Genomic DNA, 7,664 nt, shown 5'->3' with positions numbered 1-7,664 from the left:
TGTTACAGTTATAAAATAAGTTGGTGAGGCCGCATTTAGAGTATTGTGTTCAGTTCTGGGCACCGTGTTATAGGACAGCTGTTGTAAAGCAGGAAAGGGTACGGAGAAGGTTTACGGAGATGTTTCTAGGACTCGGGGAAGGGGGCGGGGGGGGGGGGGGGTCTGAGCTATAGGGAGAGGTTGAGTAGGCTGGGACTATACCTTGGAGAGCGGGAGGATGAGGGGTGATCTAATGGAGGTGTATAAAATTGTCAGAAGAATAGATAGGGTAAACGCAGAGTCTCTTGCCCAGAGTAGGGGACTCAAGAACCAGAGGACATAGGTTTAAGGTGAGGGGGGGGGGGGGAAGATTTAACAGGAACCTGAGGGGTAACTTCTTCACACAGAGGGTGATAGGGGTATGGAACGAGCTGCCGGAGGAAGTAGTTGAGGCAGGGACTTTTGCAACTTTTTAGAAACATGTAGATAGGTGCATGGATGGATGGGACAGGTTTAGAGGGATATGGACCTAATGCAGACAGGTGGGACTAGTGTAGATGGGACATGTGGGTCGGTGTGGGCAAGTTAGGCCGTCGGGCCTGTTTCCACACTGTATCACTCCATGACTCTCTTGTGTCATTGTGCTGCAGGCCATTTGTGTTAACTCTTGTGCCTCAAACTGCTGCCATCCAAAGGAAAATAAACGAAAAAAATGCAAATGCTGGAATTCTAAATCAAAGGCAGGAAATATTGGAAACATTCGGCAGGTCTAAAAATGTTTTCTCACTTTCCTATTTCTGGCAGATGGTCTTTAACTTGAAACATTAACTTTGATTATCTATCCACAGTCGTTGCCTGAACTGAGCATTTCTCTGTTTGGTTTCAGTCATCAAAGATTATAGATGCATGTCAAAGCTAAGGCATCTGCTTATCCAGTGGGATAACAAACCTGCAGTTGGTGTCTGACCCAACTTGCAGCGAGGTGGGTTCTGCTGACTGAAAGTCCTCTGCGTGGATGGTATTTTCACTATTTAATATAAAAAGGATAACAAATGAGAGCAGAAAGGATGGCAGAACCTGCAGGTAGGACTAAAGTTCGACAGCACAAGCCTGTTAGTCTGTCATCATTGCCTCTGTGTTTCGAAGGGCAATTGCTTCATGCTTTTTCCTTGGGCTGGGAACAGGAGTGAAGCATTTCTGGGACATTTGCCCAAATGCAAAGCAATTGAAGGACATTCGGCCCATCAATAGTCAATAGGTGCAGGAGTAGGCCATTTGGCCCTTTGAGTCAGCTGCACCATTCAATGTGATCATGGCTGATCATCCACAATCAGTACCCCGTTCCTGCCTTCTCCCCCTATCCCTTGACTGTTATCTTTAAGATCTCTGTCTAGCTCTATCTCGAAAGCATCCAGAGAGCCAGCCTCCACCGCCCTCTGAGGCAGAGAATTCCACAGACTCACAACTCTCTGAAGTGTGGAAAAAGTTTTTCCTCATCTCCATTCTAAATCTCGGTGCTGGGACTGCAGCTATTTACAATATACATCAATGATTTAGATGAAGGGATTCAAAGTAACATGAGCAAATTTGCAGATGACACAAAGCTGGGTGGCAATGTGAACTGTGAGGAGGATGCTATGAGAATGCAGGGCGACTTGGACAGGTTGGGTGAATGGACAGATGCATGGCAGGTGCAGTTTAATGTGGATAAATGTGAGGTTATCCACTTTGATAGTAAAAACAGGAAGGCAGATTATTATCTAAATGGTATCGTTGGGAAAAGGGGAAGTACAACAGGAATCGGGGGTCCTTGTTCTTCAGCTGATGAAAGTAATCATGCAGGTACAGCAGGCAGTGAAGAAAGCAAATGGCATGTTGGCCATCATAACAAGAGGAGTTGAGTATAGGAGCAAATAGGTCCTCCTGCAGTTGTACAGGGCACTAGTGAGACCACACCTGGAGTATTGTGTGCAGTTCTGGTCTCCAAATTTGAGGAAGGACATTCTTGCTATTGAGGGAGAGCAGCATAGGTTTACAAGGTTAATTCCCGGGATGGCGGGACTGTCATATGCTGAGAGAATGGAGCAGCTGGGCTTGTATACACTGGAATTTAGAAGGATGAGAGGGATTCTTATTGAAACATATAAGATTATTAAGGTACACAAAATTGCTGGGGAAACTCAGCGGGTGCAGCAGCATCTATGGAGCGAAGGAAATAGGCGACGTTTCGGGCCGAAACCCTTCTTCAGACTCAGACTAAGATTATTAAGGGTTTGGACACGCTAGAGGCAGGAAACATGTTCCCGATGTTGGGGGAGTCCAGAACCAGAGGGCAACAGTTTAAGAATAAGGGGTAAGCCATTTAGAACGGAGGTGAGGAAGCACTTTTTCACACAGAGAATGGTGAGTCTGTGGAATTTTCTGCCTCAGAGGGCGGTGGAGGCCGGTTCTCTGGATACTTTCAAGAGAGAGAGCTAGATTGGGCTCTTAAAGATAGCGGAGTCAGGGGATATGGGGAGAGGGCAGGAACGGGGTACTGATTGGGGATGATCAGCCATGATCACATTGGTGGTGCTGGCTACAAGGGCCGAATGGCCTACTCCTTCACCTATTGTCTATTTTCCAAATGGCTTATCCCTTATTCTCCTCCGCCATTCAATCATGGCTGATCTATCTCTCCCTCCTAACCCCATTCTCCTGCCTTCTCCCCATATCCCCCCACACCACTGAAGGAAATATTTTTGTGTAGGAAGGAACTGCAGATGCTGGTTTACACTGAAGATAGACACAAAATGCTGAATTAACCTAGCGGGTTAGGCAGCATCTCTGGAAGAAAGGAATAGGTGACATTTCGGTTCGTTTCGGGTCTAAAGAAAGGTCTCAACCCGAAATGTCACCTATTCCTTTTCTCTCGAGATGCTGCCTGACCCACTGAGTTCATTCAGAATGGTGTGTCTATCTTCGAAGAAAGTATATTTTCTGGGCAGCAATCCATGAGAGAAGTTAATTATCCTGGAGTGGTCGCTGAATGTTGTCAGAATGTGCAAGCGGATGCTGTGATGATGTAACAGCAAAGATGATGTCAGTGATGTTGAGAAATATGTTAGCCTGTGCCAATCTGCTGGGTATTGAAGGATCTGGCAGAAAGCAGAGAATAATTGAGTAGGACATTGTTACGTTGGCACTTGTTTTGGGTTCTTGTGAGTGCTGGCAATGGGAGGTGCTCTACCTGCAAGGTATTTGAAGTGTTTCTGTGTTGAATTCAAGTTATGACGCTTTGGGAACTGAGGCCTTCAGCAAAGACTCTATATTTTGATTAAGATTTATTTTTGTAGGAGCCTTCTGCCTCTAGGATGGAAGCTGACATTTTTCTCAACGTTGTCCTCTTTCAATGGACCTTCTGATAGGTTGCTGGTGGCATAGGTGGTATAATGATAGAGCTACTGCCTTACAGCGCCCATGAACCAGGTACGATCCTGACTACGGGTGCTGTCTGTACGGAGTTTATGCGTTCTTCCCGTGACCATGTGGGATTTCTTAGAGATCTTCGGTTTCCTCCCACACTCCAAAGACGTACAGGTTTGTAGGTTAAGTGGCTTGGTGTAAATGCAAATTGTTCCCAGTGTAGTATAGGCAAAACAGCGCCACTTTAGAACATGCACTTTCTAAGCTGCAACAAATTATGCCGTAAGGCCATCAGGTTTCCTTCCAAGTTTAGAAATCAATTGAGAGACCCTTTAATGAGATTTAGTTCAGTTTACTTTAGAGATACGGCACAGAAACAGGCCCTTCAGCCCACCGACTCCCCGCCAACCATCGATCCCCGCACGCTAGCACCATCCTACACACTCGGGACAATTTACCACTAATTTTACCGAAGCCGATTAACCTTACAAACCTGTACGTCTTTGGAGTGTGGGAGGAAACCGGAGCACCCGGAGAAAACTCACGCTGTCACAAGGAGAACATACAAACGCCGTACAGGCAGCACCTGTAGTCGGGATCGAACCCGGGTCTCTGGCGCTGTAAGGCAGCAACTCTACCGCTGCTCCACCGCTTAGAATGAGGCTCAGGAGTCCTTGGGGACTGTTACTACCTGCAGTGGGTTATTTTTTAACCAGCACTAAAACTTGGCTATCAAAAGCTACCCAGAGTTAAAATCAAGCCTTTCCTTTTTGAAAGTTGTTTACATTGAGGAGTGAGCAGTGACTGGATTACAGATGACATTCGGATACTCAGTGTAACTGGGAGGAATTGCACTCTTGAGCCATAGCTGAAGCAATATGCATTGAATATTTTATGATTTATACAGTATGCTATTACTAGACTTAATGAATCAATGCTACCTCAGGCTCTCATTGTTAGCTACACTTCCCATCATAGCCTTAAATAGAATGTTTTTAAAAAGTAGGCCTAAAGCTGATAAGCTCTTGTGTGGCAGCAGGACCAGAGGACATAGGTTTAAGGTGAAGGGGAAAAGTTTCAGACAATAGACAATAGGTGTAGGAGTAGGCCATTCGGCCCTTCGAGCTAGCACCACCATTCACTGTGATCATGACTGATCAACCACAATCAGTACCCCGTTCCTGCCTTCTCCCCAAATCCATTGACTCCACTATCTTTAAGTGCTCTATCTAACTCTCTCTTGAAAGCATCCAGAGCATTGGAATCTGAGGGGTAACTTTTTCACACAAAGGGTGGTGGTGGGTGTATGGAACAAGCTGCCAGAGGAGGTAGTTTTGAAGTTGGGACTATCCCAACATTTAAGAAACATTTAGACAGGTACATGGATAGAACAGGTTTGGAGGGATATGGGCCAAATGCAGGCAGGTGAGACTAGTGTAGATGAGACATGTTGGTCGGTGTGGGCAAGTTAGGCCAAAGGGCTTTTTTGCACAATCTATCACTCCATGACTTTATGATAGTTTTGTGGAGAGTAGATACAAGGAACTGCAGATGCTGCTTTTCAAAAAAAAAAAGATACGAAGTTCTGGAGTAACACAGTGGGTCAGGCAGCATTTCTGGAAATCATGAATAGGTGATGTTTTGGGTCGGGACACTTCTTCAGGCTGATCACCAGTGGAGTGATTCATTTCAGTTCAATTAGTATTTCTTTTAGCCTGTGCCACTCTCAACCCAAGAACAAATGCATTTAAAAATATGCGTCACGCAATGTGACTTTGCATTTTGCATGCTGGAATCTTTCATTTGTCAAAGAATTCTGAACTTGCAAAGAGAACTTTGGATTTGGGAAATTGGAAGAACAGCGTCTTATCTTTTGTTTGGGTAGCTTACAACCCAGCGGTATGAACGCAGAACTCTTTAATATTAGGTAACACTTACATGCGCTCCCTCCTTCCCCATGTCCCACAAATTCAAATCCACTTCTCCCACATCAATAAGACTATAAGACATAGTAGCAGAATTGGACCATCTGGCCTATCGAGTCCATCCACCATTCGATAATGGCTGATCTAGCTTTCTATCTCAATCCAATTCCCTTGCCTTCTCCCAAACCGATTCTTATTCAACAGAGGGCAAATGCATTCTAAATGTTATCTAAATGGTGGCCGACTAGGAAAAGGGGAGATGCAGCGAGACCTGGGTGTCATGGTACACCAGTCATTGAAAGTGGGCATGCAGGTGCAGCAGGCAGTGAAGAAAGCGAATGGTATGTTAGCTTTCATAGCAAAAGGATTTGAGTATAGGAGCAGGGAGGTTCTACTGCAGTTGTACAGGGTCTTGGTGAGACCACACCTGGAGTATTGCGTACAGTTTTGGTCTCCAAATCAGAGGAAGGACATTATTGCCATAGAGGGAGTGCAGAGAAGGTTCACCAGACTGATTCCTGGGATGTCAGGACTGTCTTATGAAGAAAGACTGGATAGACTTGGTTTATACTCTCTAGAATTTAGGAGATTGAGAGGGGATCTTATAGAAACTTACAAAATTCTTAAGGGGTTGGACAGGCTAGATGCAGGAAGATTGCTCCCGATGTTGGGGAAGTCCAGGACAAGGGGTCACAGCTTAAGGATAAGGGGGAAATCCTTTAAAACCGAGATGAGAAGAGTGGTGAATCTCTGGAACTCCCTGCCACAGAGGGTAGTCGAGGCCAGTTCATTGGCTATATTTAAGAGGGAGTTAGATGTGGCCCTTGTGGCTAAGGGGATCAGAGGGTATGGAGAGAAGGCAGGTACGGGATACTGAGTTGGATGATCAGCCATGATCATATTGAATGGCGGTGCAGGCTCGAAGGGCCGAATGGCCTACTCCTGTACCTAATTTCTATGTTTCTATGTTTCTATTCATTCCCGATAGTCTTCTGCCGAGACCTTGCGTCAGTTGCCGTATTGTTTTCAAGAACAGTCTACCTGGTTCACAGAAACTAGATGGTGTCTTTAGTTTTAGTTTAGTGATACAGTTTTGTAGCAGGCCCTTCGGCCCACCAGGTACACACCAACCAGCGATCCCCGCACATTAACACTCTCCTGCACACATTAGGGACAATTTACAATTATATCAAGCCAATTAACCTACAAATCTGTACGTCTTTGGACTGTGGGAGGAAACCAGAAAACCCACGCAGGTCACGAGTGGTCGCACAAACTCCGTTCAGACACCACCCATAGTCAGGATGGAACCCAGGTCTCTGGTGCTATAAGGCAGCAACACTCCCGCTGCATCGCTGTGCTGCCCTTCTGAAATTGTTCGTAGACTTCAAATCATAGACTTCGATGCTTCATTGAATCGAGGTCCAGAGAACATGGAGGGTACAAGGTGTAGTGGATAGGATTTAATAGGAATCTGAGGGGTAACTTTTGCACACAAAGGGCGGTGGGTGTATGGAACAAGCTGCCAGAGAAGGTAGGTGAGGCAGGGACTATCCCAATGTTTAAGAAACAGACAGGTACATGGATACGACAAGTTTGGAGGGTTATGGACCAAATGCAGGCAGGTGGAACTAGTGTAGCTGGGACAAGTTGGCTGGTGTGGGCAAGTTGGGCCATAGGGCCTGTTTCCGCATTTTATCACTCTATGACTCTATGACTAACTCGAAAGGACATTGGCAAGCTCCATTTCCTTAACAGGAGGTAGTGTCAGTCTCGGAATGAGTGGCCGCCAACTAGTTGAGTGTTAAGCAGAGTGTTTTATTGCTGGGGGCTGTGATATTTTAATAATCAACAGCATAAATGACCTTTTGGTAACATCCTGTCTGCAAGAACAGTTTTTAGAAATTCTGGTGCTGGCAGCAGTCAGCGTTCTTCATTGTCCTCCAGCATTCAGAGCCGTGCAGTTTCTGAGGAATGTACACTGATTTGATAAACTAATGGCTCGACTTCTAAAGGAAAATTATTGCTCTGTCGAAGAGCTCTGAGCCTCCACCGCTTGGAGGTCAATTAAAAGATCACAAGGAACCAATTGGCCCACTTTCTTAGCAAATGTCTCGCAACTCAATGTGAAATATAGAAATCATGTGTTGAAAATGGATTCATTCTGCAAAGAGAGGGAAAAAAAATCCCCTTTAACACAGGAGGGGCTGTGGTTACTTAGAGCTTTCAATCCACGAACAACTCAGAAATTCAGTCTCGAGGATGTACAAAGAACTCTCGCTAATGGTTATAATGGAAAATAAAAGGTGAGGAATGAAATAGTATTTACGTAACATCTTAAGGGGTTGGACAGGC

The 7,664-nt window shown here is 45.4% G+C and overlaps 1 long non-coding RNA gene across 1 annotated transcript; it reads left to right on the top strand.

Annotated features, from left to right (window-relative positions):
- The first annotated feature begins 272 nt into the window (after nt 1–272).
- LOC116970720 lies at nt 273–6,831 on the top strand. Its single transcript, XR_004411287.1, has 3 exons — nt 273–322; nt 4,439–4,458; nt 6,770–6,831. It is a non-coding gene; the product is annotated as an uncharacterized LOC116970720 (long non-coding RNA).
- The last annotated feature ends 833 nt before the right edge of the window (nt 6,832–7,664 follow it).

Source organism: Amblyraja radiata, chromosome 3, assembly GCF_010909765.2.
Source record: "Amblyraja radiata isolate CabotCenter1 chromosome 3, sAmbRad1.1.pri, whole genome shotgun sequence".
NCBI classification, from domain to species: Eukaryota; Metazoa; Chordata; class Chondrichthyes; order Rajiformes; family Rajidae; genus Amblyraja; species Amblyraja radiata.
This window is presented reverse-complemented; position numbering and strand designations above follow the sequence as displayed.